The sequence below is a fragment of the Hippoglossus hippoglossus genome, chromosome 8 (genome assembly GCF_009819705.1).
Source record: "Hippoglossus hippoglossus isolate fHipHip1 chromosome 8, fHipHip1.pri, whole genome shotgun sequence".
Taxonomy (NCBI): domain Eukaryota; kingdom Metazoa; phylum Chordata; class Actinopteri; order Pleuronectiformes; family Pleuronectidae; genus Hippoglossus; species Hippoglossus hippoglossus.
The window spans coordinates 8,489,712-8,505,781 of NC_047158.1; the positions used below are offsets into that span (position 1 = coordinate 8,489,712).

Genomic DNA, 16,070 nt, shown 5'->3' on the forward strand with positions numbered 1-16,070 from the left:
AGTAGTACAGCTGTGCACCTCCTGTACAATATGAATGTTGCGCTGCACTTGAACAAAGAAGAGATCCAGCCTCACATCTGAAAGTATTTAAAAAAAACTGCATGGTTTCCTCTTCACATATAGGCTGCAGCCTTTTTCTCACCTCAAATAGTCCGACTTTCTCTCAGGCGTCTGTCCAGATGGTTGGAGAGCGTGAGCCGCGGGAATAAAGCAGATCATTGGCTGGTCGAGCTCTGGCTGGAAGAGGTTTAGGGCGGGGTGGTTCGGAGGCTAGCAGGCCAGCTGAGCACAATGAGGTCACACTGCCAGGGACTCAGCGAGTGCACAGAGTACAGCAATAGCGATCTGCAAGCGGCATTAATTCCCTCCTCCCTGCGAGGCGCTGAATGACACTGCACAGTGTGTTTATCTAACCATGTTGTGAATTAATCAGACAGTTGAGTGCAATGTTCTCAGGAATACTTACTCATAATGCTGTTTTATTCAAAACTACCTTAACAAAAGTGGCACATTTCCTGAAGTATTCTTGGTATGTGTGTGTGTGTGTTATAAATGAATAAGGATGTTTTGAGTGATTCTTCTAGACTTAAAAAGTCACTTGGTGGGTTTAAAAAAAAATAATCAAAAGATATTTCCACCTCTCTCTACCAGGCCAGCTCCTTTAAATAGGCTGTTGCTCCCACAAGGTTGTAAAAGGCCACCATTGCGACATGTCATCACCAGTGAACTAAGGTGTCTCTGTTACCTAAATAACACTGAAATTACTTCTGCAGAAAGTTGCATGAAGGGACGGCCGCGTGCTATCATGTCCGACTTGTGAGGCCCGAGCTGCGGCGCACCAGAGCGCTTGTCAGCGATGACACACAAATGGTTGTTTTTCAGGCTGGGCAGCAGCGGCGGGCGGGGGGTGCTGTCACCTGCAGTATATTATGACTCCCTGATTGATCCCACCTCATACTGACTGCAGCTCAATTGCTCACGCAGACAGCTCCAGCCAGTGATGCAGAAAATAGAAGATTGTTACGGGGGAAGCGAGGGGAGGTACAATAGGAGGAAAGCGGAGGCTCCGCAGTTGGTCCACTGTGATCGAGACAAAGATTTTCCAATTCAACCTAAGTAACTTCAACCTCAGCTTTTTTTTCATTTTCACCCTCCCCCTCAGTGTAGTTTACTCCCCCATAGAATGAAAACAAAGATGGACGATGCGTCTCCACTTCCTCCCACTATCCAGAAATAAAAGCCAAAATATCCCGGATACAAATTCATGCATCTTGTGCTGATGGTGTCATTTACAACCAGAGCTTGCACATGGAGACGGAGCCGCGGAATCGAAGTCCCGCAGATACATGCGCTCGAACAGCTGCGCATCAGTCTCAGCTGTCAAACATGAAGTTTCCCCAAGTTTTTATAGCAGCAACTAAGGAACTAAAATGACTCTCAAAAGATAATTCAGTAATAATAATTTAACTCTATAAAAAATACTTTAATCATCTTTGCTATTATTATGAATTATTTGTCTTGTCTCCTTAGTTACTGTTTTTAAAGCATGAGAGCAAGCAGCACATTTCAAAAGTGTTCACATCAAAAATGTTGTTTTCTTATTTCATAGTTTCTTCCTCACACCGTGTACAGATGGTTCATTTCCATTGGTCGCATCGTACAAGAAAGTAAACAAAAGCAGGATTCCTCTCTCGGTGTTTTGTTTGTGCGCTCCCTCTGACAGTTTTAGCAGCCTCACCATAATAACGTGCAAGTCCCACAACCCCAGGGATGTTACTGTGAGGTTGTGATTGATAATGATTATCTCTCAGGAATGGGCTACTAGCTTTGCACTGCTGACTTTTTAACTGTGTGCCGCTCACACATTTGTACGCGCGCGGAATGTAATTATCTGCGTTCATATCTCCCTGACCATCAGCTCCTCCTCTCGTCTGTCACTACCTGGTCACTGCGGTGCAGAGGTTTTCAAACTGTGACGCCCACTCATTTGTCTCACTCGTCAAAACATGGTACTTGTTGCAGCTGCAGTGACGGCTGCAACAAGTACCTTTAGCACCTTGTTGCCACAACGTGCACATATATTTGTACTCCTGACACATATCTCGTAAAAAACTGTTGTTTGCAAATGAACATCCACTAGTGCAGTGTTTGTTCTAAACATGCCTGTTTGGAATGGTCCATTTGCTCGGCCTGTGCTAATGCTGGTTGCGGCCATCTTTCATAAACTGCAAACGTGCAAGCTGCAGAAAAAGACTTGGCTGAGAGTTTTACTTCCACCTTGGAGGTCATGTTTTTTTTAAAGCCCCCTTCTATTGGTTTGTTTGCATGTTTGTCAGCAGGATGACGCAAAAAGTACCAAACAGATTTCCACGGAATCTGGTGGAAGGATGGGCCAAGAAAAGACCTCATTTACATTTTCTCCTGCATCCAGGATTTTTTCTTAGATTTCATTTTTCGCCAATTTCCAAATAATTCATGGTTCTTGATGAAAACAATCAGGCATATTTAGAGGTCTGATATCAACGCGTGTGGGCAACTTGATTGAATTTAAAGTGACTTTTGAGCCTCGGCGGAGGTACAGTATGTGCTCGACAATTCTGGTTAAGTTTGTTTTCCTCAGAATCAGAGCAATCCAGGGATGGTAATCTCTATATCAGTTGGAACGTTGCAAACCGGAATAGTTTATCTGCAATAAATTAAAAGTCCCTTTTGGCAAAAACAAGCTAAAAGGGTTCAGCACACTGCTCCTTTCGCTGTGAGTGATTTAAGGTGAAGGAAATACTCTGGTGAGTGTTTTGAGACTTTCAGACATTCATTCGACGTTTCAGAGAGTTGTGTACAATATCAACACAACAACCCCCCACAGGCCTTTTATCACCTGTGTGAAAACGGCCATATAATGCCTGTCCGAGACGGTCTACTTCTTTTATTTGCAGGGGCTCATCATCACAGCCAGAAAACAAACAGTAACCTCTCGCCCCCGCTGCAGCGCCGCGGGTAACTGGCTCCATGGAGGCCACTCTTACGTCTCTGGACAATTACATTTGGTCTGTCAGTCTGAAGAGTGTCTCGGGGTCTTTTTATGTGTGTGTCTAAGAGAAGAACACAAACGGCTAAATTAGAGCTCTATAGTGGGATTGTCACGGTTGCTGGGACTGACTGAGGTGTGCTGTTCAGTCTGCAACAACAAGGGGTGATCATTATTATCCAGTTAATTGTTATTTAAAAAAAGACGTTGACATTTCAAAGCATTAACAGCTGCTGATGATGTTAATATGTGGGGCACAAATTAGTTTTTTATTTCAGTCACTTATCATTTTGGTTGCGGCCTGCGCTTTTAATTTGAAAGAACTTGCATCACGTCAAAAGTTGCCGATGTAAAGGTTGACTCAATTAATGGATATTTAGCTTGTTATCGATATTTCTTTGGTTTTATTTTTCATTTTCATTATTAGAAATATATATATATATATATATATATATATATATATATATATTGACTGGCATCCATACTGCTACGGCTGAAATGGAAGATATAGTTATCTTTGTTAAATGTGAGGCGAGTGACTCATGTCGGGTTGACAGTGGCTCTCGTGCTACACGGTTTTGTCCTGCATCAAACTGACAAGCAACACTCTCTGTCCATTTACACCCCCAGCCCTCTGGCCCTGGTCCTTTTTAACACATTTCTCTTTTTGCTTTCCAAAAAAACATTAATAACAAGACACTTAGAAAATATACCGTAGCTGTAGGCAGATGTTCTGTTTCATTAAATGTGTTTTGTTTTTTTCAAGTGTCTAATTTTCATTCATTTATCTCACTGCCACTTCTCTTTTTATTCCCCTTGGTCATTTTCCTCTTTTATTGGCGTGTGAATGTGCACATGCAAACATGTTTTTTTTTTTCTGACTTGCCTTGAGCATTGGCAGTCTGTCTGCTGTGAAAAAATATGCACTCTCAAGTCAACACTGGACTTTAGCATTGAATCAGTGACGTGTGGTGCACCAGTTTCCCCTCCAGTTTGTTTTGTCAAGTTCAGTTAGAGATTTCCTGAATGTTTCAGAATTGCTTCAGTCCAATTGACATTATATTTCTCACACATTTGCAAGTAAAATTTTTTTATTTGTGATTAAAAATAATATTTGTAATTCTAACTTTGTAGCTTCAAAAACCCATGTAAATCCTTAGATCACTGCACGTGACAATATCTGTAACAATGTTTGACTGTCATACGGTGGATTTTCCCTTTTTTAAAGAATCGCTCACGCTCTCAAACGTCACATGTCACATGTTTGTCATGTAGATTCTTTTAAGAGCAGGGAAAAATCAAGAGGCCCCCGTAACTCCATTAGCTCACAAGCTGTGTCTAACACGACCAAACACACCCAGACGGACACAAACACACACTCACACAGTCGGTGCTCCCGACTCCGGCACAGTTTGCCTGATGGTCAGCCTGCACAGTCTTGATCGATTTTGTCCTTTCATGACAGTGGTGGCTCGAGAAGTAGCTCATCTTTCTCATGTGAGGACGTGGTGGTGACAGCCGCTCCGTGTTTGGCGTGCTGTGCAGAGAAATGACGACAGGAGCTGACGCTGATCGCAGAGGCCTGCAGGGCAGAGTTCAGCTCTCAATGCGATTTCGCCATCAAATGTGTTCCTTTTTTCTTCGTGTTAATTTAGTCTTGTGAGCCATATTTAATTAAAGTTTTTCCACATTAGTACGTGAGGCACGATGCGAGCCGTGCGGCACCACCTGCACACGCCAACATGTGCATATGCGCACACACACATACACACAGGAACACATTACTGGACTAATGAGCGATCTTCCTCACGTTGACAGCGTGATGGGATGTGGGCTGGAGCATAGCAACAGGACCTCCGGGCAGGTTTGAAAGCACAAAGCCCCTCTTGTAGCCGTCTGTCCCTCCCTATTAGCTCCTGGCACATTCGCTTGTCATGCGCTCCTCTGTGACAACGAGTCTCCCCTGTCTTTTTTTTTCTTTTCGATCATTCTTCGATTTCATGTATTCAACGTGAATCGTTTGTCACATTTGCTCGACTGTCTCCTCTGTGCCAGCATGTTCTCCACGTCGACGCCTGAGGAGCAGGTCAGTAAAGACTCTGACCTTTGTGTGCGGTCAGAGACAAACTGAAGTGCAGGTAGATGTTGCACAACTGGTCCAGCTGCTTTTTAATACACATAGAATCTGCTGTGAAAATATTCAAGTGAATGTAAATGTGGAATTCAAACAATCCCATGTGTGATTCTCTAGTGGAGAAGTTGACGAGTTGTCGATGTGCCGAGCCTGTAGTGTTTGCATGCAGGGGGGGGCGGGACAGTTGTCCAGATCAGTGGTGGTGATGTAATGTGGATGTTTGTCCTGTCTGGGAAAATGTATTGCGTCCCGACTGCTGCTCTGCATTTCCAGGTTTGTTTGTACCCATGTTCCTGCCGGGCCTCTTGACCCCAACTCGTCTTTCCCGACCCCCCGTCCTGATGTTTAAACCCTTCTCACACATGGTCCCTGTCTCGTTCCTGCTGCTTGGGGGTTGGTGTATTTTTCTCTCTGCGGAATTTTTTTTTTTTTGGATGCCACCACGTGGGCATGGACATAACACAGGAAGTGAGATATGGGCTTGATTTTACACTGAGATGTTATTTATATATGCTGCCTCAGAGTGGGTGTGATAATGCATTGCCTCTGTCATGGAGCAGCTGGACTGTGAGAGAGAGACAGGGGGCATGGAAGTGTAATAGCTGGGAGACAGGGGAGAGGGCAGACAGTGGAGTCACTTGTTTATTTTCGGCGCCCTTTATTTAGACAAAATTACGCTATAATTCGCAAATTGTTTTTTTTCCCTGCTGCCGATCTTCTCGCTGGGCAGCATCAAGAGTCAAACTCCTGTTTCTTAGTCAATCTTCTCATTTCTTTCCAAACCATTTTTCAAAATAAATTATTCCAAAATACAACGATTAGCCCTGGGACTTGGATCATTAACACCGTGAACTAATCAGAATGAGGTCAAGTTTCAGGCTCCAACTTATTCAATTTCAGATAAACAAACACACGACTGAGTCACAAAATATACAAAATGTGTCTTTATACAGATTTTTGGAATAGATTATGCGGCTATAACTGATTTTCATCCAGTTTTAAAAAATCTGGAAACTATGTTTTTTTTATCAAGTTATTGTTGATTGCACAATCTTCTTATAATTTACAGGAAGAAAAAAGTAACTAAAATAAACAACCTAAAATGTCAATGAGCTGCCTCACACCAGTAACAACTTTCTCATTTGATCAATTATTTTGCATGTCATTGACGTCATTTTTATGACACCCTGTCTATACGTGATATTTCTACCGATCATATAGCACTAAAGATTGAACTCAAAGATTATTGTAAGCCTTGATGGTTGGACACCCCACACAGAATACATTGACAGCCATAAACAAGCACAGACAGTGTCTTATGAACAACACGCAATCACAGAGGTTGCCAACTTCCTGAACACAAACTATAATGTTGGACTGCACCAAAACACAAAAGATGATCTGCTCAGCTCTTTGTCATCCTTGTTTATCCTGTATTACATGGACAGACTAAATTGGTGAAATTGATGGAAGGAGAGATAAAGACAATAAACAAAAATAGAAAAAATACCAGGATGAACAGGTCCCATTTCCAGTCACACACATTCAGTGAGAACAACAGGAGGCGACCGAAACTGAGGATAAATTGTGAATCACCACTCCCCACAGTTTTATCTCTTGACTGTCAACAGCAGCTGGCTCAGACTAGAATAGACTTGAAGTGACTCAATACAAAATAAATAAATAACTTATGTCTGATTTAACTCAAGAAAACAATGGGCCAAACGGTTGTCGTGTGGAATGCAGATGTTTTAACAGCCACTGGCTTCACTTCATGTCAGTATAATGTGAAAATCCACCGTCACAGAATGGATCCATGTTTCATGTGTGAAATTAAGTTATGAGAAAAAGCTCTGAATCTTCCAGATGATTCACCAGTTGACAGTTATCACGTCCACAAGCCACCAGAAAAAAAACTTGTTCGTGAATTGTAACGCTAGTCTGCACAGTTACTGCAGCACTTAATTATAACTTCAACAAGACCTCACAGTGACAAAATGTTTGCAGTGGTACGTTTTGTCTATTTCAAGTAAAGTTTAAAGAAGTACAATTCTACCTCAATTCAACCAAAATGCCAAACACAAGGTTAAAGCCAGGTTTTTGCTATCCAATTGATTGACAGATCTGTTGATTTAGTCTAATTTATTAGTCTAAATTTATGTCAGTAATGTTCTTAAACATAGGATTAATAGTATTTTCAGTTTAAAAGGAACAGCTGTTGATCAATGAATGATCGGTGAATGACAGATAAAATCAATCAGTATCAGCCTTTCACCGACATATGGATATCAGTGTTTGTGTTTCTTGATATGAAAACATTTATTTTTCAAAATTAACAAAGGTGTGCAAAACGAAATCTTGTGTTAATGTTTTCTTTTTAATTATAGTTATTTGTAATCAAGATGGTGGTTTACTTGTAAAATATCCGGCCTGATATATCAGTTCAGACATGTTTTTCTTGAAGGCCATCGGCATCGGCCCCCTGAACATCCATATTAGTTGAGCTCTATAAATGACTGTCTTTGATTTACTGTGATGTTAAAAGGCTGCGGTCATCTGCGGCGTTATGCAAAAAATTTGAATGAAACACGCAAAGACACAATGAAACCATAGCTGCAGCATCACATGGCGTGTTGTTTATGAGCGCCCTTTTGATTCTGGTGTTGACAGGGCTTTGGTTTGAAGGGGACCGGGGAAGTTGGTTTGAATGGTGGGTGGCACTTGAGTTTCCTGCTTACGTTGATGAATGACAGTTTTGGTTTTTTTTTCTCAGAGGAAAGAGTGGGTGACACGCGTTTGTGTTTAATCTGCTTTGCTCGTGTAGTAGAACGCGCCTGGATATTTTGAGACCAAGCTGGGCTTTAAAACACACTCGTCACAGGCTGCTAATACCAAGTTGTGATTGCTGCAAGGTAAATGAAGACAACAGAGACAGTGATTGGACAGAGTTCCTGCGGCGCGCACGCACACACACACACACACACACACACACACTCCATGTCTCGATGACCTCAGAGAACATTACAATGACTTACATTGACCCCCTGGAGATTTACTCTAACCCTAACCATATAGTTACTACTGATTTACCCTAATCCTCCTTACCCTAATCCTAACCATAATGTAACCCTAACCTAAATTTGACCTTAACCTAACCATAAAACATGGCTTCACCGTAACCATTTCATGATTTATGTTATGGGGACTTCTATTCTTTTTGAGGACAAAAAGCAAGTCCTGTAAACAGGTTTAGGTCTCCACAACATGAGTAATACCTGGACCACACATACACGCCCACACACAAACACACACGTACACATCCTCTCCCTGTTTCATAGTTCACTGAATTCTCTGTATCTTTCACATGCAGAATAATCCACTGAGGGTTGAAAAAAAGTGATTTCTTCATGTCCGTTTCTCCAACTTTCAGCGCAGGAGGTCTTGTTCTAAGATTGGACTCGTAGAAAAAGTGCTATTCAGTCCTTTCCAGGAACCAATGAGATGACAGATGTGTGTCGGTGTATCAAAGCTTGTTCGGAGTAGAGTCACAGTTTGCAAACTCATCCCCCCCCCCCACCAAGTTGCTCAACAATTGCGTAAAATGATTTTTTGTGCTTTTTAAGGATGACGACAGCGCGTGAACCGCTCGAGATGAAGGTTCGAGTCACCGCCTGTCAACCGCCTGTCACCGCGTCAACTGCACAGGCACAGAGAATGTTATAGATAGGCTGCATTTTTGAAGCCGTGCCATTGATAACATTGAGGGATTTGTGTTTTCTCAAGAAAGCGAGTTTACTTGGTGTGAACTGGTTTGGACCTTCGCAATTGACGTTATGTTTTCATCTGTGATTTATTTGTTTGTCTGTTATTTAGCAGGATTATGCACAAAAATACTCATGGACAGATTGGCATGGAGCTTGGGGGAAGGGTGTGGTTTGGGTCAGGAGAGAACCCCATTACATTTTGCAGCAGTTCCAGGATTTCTTTTACACTTTCTTCAACATTGTGAGAAAGTTCTCTTTTTTCTTTATGATATTTATGAGTGTGTGCAATTTGCTGAAGATCCAAATCAAAATTGGGTTCTTGTGGTTACATATGGGGACCGTTGTTGGGCCTGGGCGGAGGTATGTGCTCTTCTGAGTGCCATTTAGCATAGTTTTGTTAGGTTTCGTAAGCTTTAGCTTGGGAAGAGTGAAAATGAAGCAATCAGCGTTTACTTTCACTCTCTGGGATGGTAACCCTGTGCAGCCTGAATTAGGACAGGGGTTTTGATTTGTTTTGTTTTTAACTGTTGCGTAATGCTAGCTGGAACCCACTCTCCTGTTTTCCTTCCCAGACGTTCTCCACTCATAAATATGCCATCATCCTGCACAGTGGGCGAAAAAGAAAACCAGCGCAGTTGTTCCCCTCATCTCTGCCAATGCTGGGTAAAAGGGGGCCGAGGGGAGAAAACAATTTTTTACGATTTTTTGATTTAACCTAATGTTGAACTGTGTGTTGTTCGGCAGTTGAGAAAATCGGAGTCAAACACAACGTGGATTCATTTCTTTAAATGGCAATTTTATCAGTTGAAGTGAGTGACTGAGTGACTGACTGACTGACTGACTGACTGACTGAGTGAGTGAGAGACTGACTGACTGACTCACTGACTGAGTGAGTGACTGAGTGAGAGACTGACTGACTGACTGAGTGAGTGAGTGAGAGACTGACTGAGTGAGTGAGTGAGTGAGTGAGAGACTGACTGACTGACTGACTGACTGAGTGAGTGAGTGAGAGACTGACTGACTCACTGACTGAGTGAGTGACTGAGTGAGAGACTGACTGACTGACTGAGTGAGTGAGTGAGTGAGAGACTGACTGACTCACTGACTCACTGACTGAGTGAGTGAGTGACTGAGTGAGAGACTGACTGACTGACTGAGTGAGTGAGTGAGTGAGAGACTGACTGACTGACTGACTGACTCACTGACTGACTGACTGACTGACTGATGTGTTGGCAGTATATATGCGAGTGTGAGAACAGCTTTGGAGATGCAGCCAAGGTCTTCTCTCCCTCTTTTGGAAAAGAATGGCAATAAAGATAAAGGAGAACAACAGCTGCTGATCTCTGAAGGGTGAGTCGAGGTAAAAGTCAAAGTTTGTGTGTGAGAGACAGAGAGTGGACAAAATACCAGCAACACCTTCCAGTTCCAGCGAGCTGTGGTCCGACCAGAAACGAAGGTCTGACAAACAACCACAGAGTTGAGTCATCACCTCCTTGACACCTGAACAATATAAACTTCACAAATGCAGCGTTTACAGGAGGGCAGTTGTATTTAATTGCGTTATATTGCGTCATTATTCCGCCCATCTTCGTCCTCCTTTTCCTTTCAAGTATCATCACTCTGTTTCCCGAAAGCTGAGCCTAACGCGCCTCATACAGTTTGAGTTATAGGAAGAGAAACACATTAGGCATCAGTAAACCTCAGTGAGGATGGTGCACTTCTGTTTGGTTGTGTGTGTCATGGCTTTTTATAGACACTTTCACTGCTGATATCAACTATAGCCCGACCCATTTATCGGTTGGCTGATAGGAATCGGATGAGGTGAGCCTTTTACAGATTTATCGTTATCGGCGTTTATGTTTAGCAATATGCGCTTTTTATGTAAAAATAATTTGTATTTATGTTTACATTTACACAACAGAATATGCTTATTTTATACTTGATTTTTCATGTTCTCTATATTAAATTGTATTTGGGATTTCTTTTTATTAATTTTTTATTGACAATAAGACTTGTTTTCCTATCTGTGTTGTAAAATATCAAGCCTCAATTACATTTCTTAGTCATAACTGTTTAACCATAAAGAAAACACAAGTACAATCAAATGTGTACAACTTGAATTAAGAAAATAAACAAACATCCATATCAGGCCCATATCGGATGATATTATCAGCCAACTGGTATATCTATATATATTGACTGAAATATTATTGGACATTTTTACTCCTAATATTGATATTGGCATCGGCCTCCAAAAATCTATTTTGCCCGAGCTCTGGTATCAACAAATGTTTTGATCTACTGACTAGTAGCTTCCACATTTTTCCTTTCCCCGTATTATGTGTTTTCTATCTATTTGTTTTGTGAAAGTGGAGTCACAATATCATCAAGCAGGTCAGTATTTTGGTTTGAAATGAGCCGTGGGCTGATGTGGGCTCTATAGAAGCAGTGTGACCTTGGGGCTGCTGCGGAGGTCATAGGCAGCGAGTCACAGACAGGACCTTGACAAATTCCAGACACAACCTCTAAACTTTTAGATTAAATTCTTTCCCTGTTTGGGATTTGCTGCGGAAAACGAGGCAGCGCCGAGCTCATCAGTTTTTTTTAAGGTAGCGAAAGAGTTAAACTGAACAAACACAGCGGCATGGCAGAGAAAAGTAGGATTGAGCCAAGGAAGATGGATCCAGACAGCAAAATAAAGATACTCACATATTTGTCTGGAGACTCCTGCCAGCATGTGGGATCCTGATGTTCAGTTCCTCCGGAGTCCAGCCAAAGATGAGAGCTCTCTCAATGACGATAAGCCTAACTTCATAGACTTTGTGTGCGTCAGGATGAAAGCGATGGCGTTCTGTCAGGCTGTTCAAACCATGACACTTTCCAGTCTCTCCATCCAGCCAAACACTTTCTGTGTCCTGAAAACAAGCATGGGAAGCAGAGCAGGAGGAATTAGTGGAACAAAACACACATTTTCACTTGATACAGACCTCTGCTTTTATTTGGACATTCCTTTTACCCCACACATGTTTTTCTCAGATAAATTATGAGAAAGAGATACAAAACAAGGCTTTTCTTATTTAAGCTCTCTTGTTTGTGCCAATACTGTACTCACCAAGAGGTCATGTGGTTACTTTGCTAATGGAATAAGAAACATGGGCAACCATGATCGTCATCCCCTTCTCTCAAACTTATTTAAAAGAAAAATCTGTTTTTTTTTTTTACCCAAATTGTTTGTTATTAGCCTTCACCACAGTTGGATGGTTCAACTTAGGATCTGTTTCTATTAAAACTTCACTTTTTTACACGAAAAATCAATGTATTTGTTCTCTAACAATAGAAAGGAGTATGAAATAATGATTTAATAGCTGTGGTCCAAATGATACCTGTTAATCAGGGGTCATTCCCCATTTGCCATGTTCATAAAAGCATTTTTTATTGTTTATGACTGAATCAAGATAAATACAGGGTGTTGAAAAGGAGATGGGCTGTGTGATTTAAAAAAAAAAAGCGGTTGATTAGAGTAGGCTGGAGATTGCAGAGGGTTTTTTCCTAACGGCTCCCACTCAGCCTCGGTCCCTCACTGGGCAGGAAGTGTGAACATCTGTAACAAGGTCTGTAAGTAAAGATGGACAACACATCTCCTCTTCCTCCCATTGTATAAAATTGTACAATATATCCCAGATACGCGTGTTGCCAACTCGCGCTGGTGATGTCATTTGAGGCCAGAGTTTCATGACCTTTCAGGTTGTTTTTATAGCATCAAATAACAAATTAAAACCACACTTACCATAAAAATGAATATATATCAGTGTGATTAGAACCTAAAATGTATCTGTCACATACTTTGACTTTTTAAATTGGTCCATCTGCTAACATGGAAGAGGGTTTAGGACCTATACTGCAGCCAGCCAGTAGGAGGCGATTAAGATGTTTTGGCTTCCCGTTTAGGGAGCTTCCATGTTTTCCATCTTTATGTTTGTGTCTATGATTAAAAACAACAAGCCGGCGTTTCATGAATTATTATCTCTTCCACTTTGGATAAGCTTTGATTAATGGTGAGAGAGGACACAGGGCTGAAACAGATACAAATTTAATTGCAGCTAACCCAATATGAATTCAACTTTTGACCCTCAGTACTTGCTGTAATTTTACACAATCACATCTTTGTGTTCCTTCAGTTTTTTTTTTTTTAACGAAAGTGTGTAGAATATCTGTTCAGGTATTTATAGCTTTTAGGATCCTGACATCAGTTCTTTTCCCACAAATGGCTTTTTAATTGCAGCACTTCCCAGATCCCTTCATATCATCACTAAGAGAGCGTTGCCTATTTACTAATCAGTGAGGAACCAAAGGTTCATGAGTATTTGTCCATTCTCATGAATCATGTTATTTTTTATTGACGTGTCCAAAACTAACGGAATAAAGAGAAATCTGTTCAGTGGACTTTCCCTTTCACCCTTTTTCAGCTCGCCTTCAATCTCTTTTTGTCAATGCACCGGTCTTGGGGGGAAAAAAGAAAGCTTCCTCAGAAGCACCAAAGTTTGACTCACTTCCTCCTTCTGCTTTCTCCCTCATGCTTTCTCTCTCTCTCTCTCTCTCTCTCTCTCTCTCTCTCTCTCTCTCTCTCTCTCTCTCTGTCTCTCTCTGTCTGTCTGTCTCAGGTTTGTGGTGCTCCTCTTTAGAGTTTCCTGCTGTTACATGGTAACACAGAGCTGAAAACAAGAGGTAAGCTGGATTTTTTTTTTGAGTTGGCAGTAATGTTATTGGTAAAATGGATTACGTGGAGAAGAGAGAAAAGATAAGGGGACTCTTTAGTTGTCACGGCATTTCTCAGGTTCATGCCAGGATGTTTGGATGTTGTGGTTAGTGACAGTGAAGCAGATGCTGGGAAGCATCTCGTTCTCCCGGTGGAGGTGAGAACAGAGGTGTTAATGACGGCCAGCCTGGATCCTTCACCCTTGAGAGCTGTTAAAGAGACAGACAGATTTGATAGCACACAGTTTCTCCGTCTGTCTTTTGGCTGCACAACATAGTCTTTAGCTCCCAGCATGCTCTGCATTAAAGGGGGATGGCACTGACAGACAATCTGCCACCCGCCGTGGGTGTCGCAGAAAGAGGTTTCATGCTCTTCCTGTTTAGTTCCTCCTCCAATCAGCTGACAGTTTGGGCGATGATGCCCTCGCAGATAATGTGCTGGTGAAAAACACTCAATTTATTACTTTGTTATTTTGTTTGTAAGCAAAATTACATAGAAACAAACAGACAAGGTTTCCACAAAACTTGGTGGAAGGATGTGGTATGGGTCAGGGAACAACCCGTTAGATTTTGGTGTGGTTTGATTGGGGTTAGATCCAGGGATTAATTTTTTTCACTTTCTCAAACATTGCGAGATTGCGTTTTTCAACATTTGTTAATTTCTCAGAGAATAATTCATGGCTCTGAATGAATACAATCAGTGGATTGAGGGGAGGGGAGTGTGTGAAATTCCAAATGGCAATTTACAGGCACTGTTTGGCCATGGCAGAATATGCGCTCTAGTTGTCTTTTGAAAATATATAGTGAGTTTGTCGTCTTATGTCGTGTAATTTTACTCATTCTAAAAACAACTCAAAGATAAATGAGCATTAAATGTTGTTTATGTGATTTTTCAGTTTGCCAACTAGGTAACTAATTTACTAATGTGATTAAATTATAGCCTTAACGAATGGCTTTCTCAACACAAGATGCTCAATGACCATTACTGTGCAAAGTGACTTTTTACTTATGACCGTTAAGAGTCCCTTAAAGTCATCGGCCAGGCAGTCAACAAACAGTTTACCAGAACAATCTGTCAGGATTTATGGAGCAAAGCTTGTTGTCTGTGGAGAAGTGAGCCACTCGTACAACTACTAGCAGCTCACTGAAGTCTGCGCTTTAGTTCCTCAGTGGATAAGATGAAGCTGGAAGGTCAAAGGCTGACGTTAACACTCAGGGTGATAGTACAGGGGCATTAGCAGAGGCTGACAGGATTCAGTGTCTAAGGACGTGAATACCGTAAGGAGTGGAATTATCTTTCTGAGCTCATCTCACCTAGACACACACTTATGTAACTCAGTAGAGCGCATATCTCCGCCAAGGCCCAACAGTGCCCTTTAATTCAATCAAGCTCCACCAAATTGTGCATGCAACTATGCTATGCTCGATATGCCACATTTTTCTTATCAAGATCCATGAATTAAAAAAAATTTAAATTGTCAAACAAAACAACAACCCTGTTTTGCAATGTTAAAGAAAGTGAAAGAAATATCCTCAGGCCAAAAGTTCTTTCCTGACCCAAACCACATCCTTCCACCAGGTTTGTGATAATCTGTTTCATCCCTCTAACTAACAAGAAAAAAAAAAAAAACAGCCCCCTCATGAAACAGCATTTAAATTCACAAAATCTACATTTTCATTTGGATCTGCACCAAATTGCACACACTCATAAATATCAGTCACCAAAACATGCCTGAATTTTCATCAAGGTCCATGAATTATTTTCTGAGAAATAAATGAGAATGTAAAAAAATTAAAGTCTATCTCTGAATGTTAAAGAAAATTGAAGCAAAACAACCTGGATCTGCTCCACTGTTCCTGGAACACACAACACACCTTTCCATGAAGTCTCTTGGAAATCCATCTAGTTGTTTTTGCGTAATCTTGCTAATTAGCAAACAAACACGAACAAAGGCAGATGAAAACATAAGCTCCTTGGCGGAGGAGAATACAGTGGATGTACCCACATGCACGCAGCTATGAGGTTATGTGATTTATGCCAAGACATGCACACATGCATATGGTCTGCCTGGTGACCAGATGAGAAGAAAGGTTAATGACAAGGTTTGAGGTTTTCATTCAATTGATTTATTGTCCAGTATCATTAGACCGATAACTAAAGCTTATCTTTGCAAGTCATGGGATCCTCCATGGGATCATGGGATCGATTTGATGCAGTTTCATTCTGAGCAGGGAAGCAGCTTCCTGTTTTCTCTTTTTATGCAAGACCCATGACAATGTCCCAAATTACTGTAAACTGCAGTTACTGACTAGCTCAGAGAGGAAATGCACGTTTAAAGTAGGAAAAGGAAACATCCCTCTGAGATTGGCATTAGCAATGTACAGAATG

The 16,070-nt window shown here is 41.4% G+C and overlaps 1 protein-coding gene across 2 annotated transcripts in view; it reads left to right on the forward strand.

The window, feature by feature from the left end:
- Positions 1-16,070, forward strand: part of stat5a (signal transducer and activator of transcription 5a) — a 57,819-nt gene that overhangs the window by 20,773 nt on the left and 20,976 nt on the right. Inside the window, exon 2 of one of the 2 annotated variants that reach the window (XM_034594239.1) lies at positions 13,588-13,651. The exons of the other annotated variant lie outside the window; for it this stretch is intronic. The gene's annotated coding sequence lies outside the window, so the exon portion shown is untranslated. The remainder of the gene's footprint in view (positions 1-13,587; positions 13,652-16,070) is intronic. 2 annotated transcript variants of the gene reach the window in all.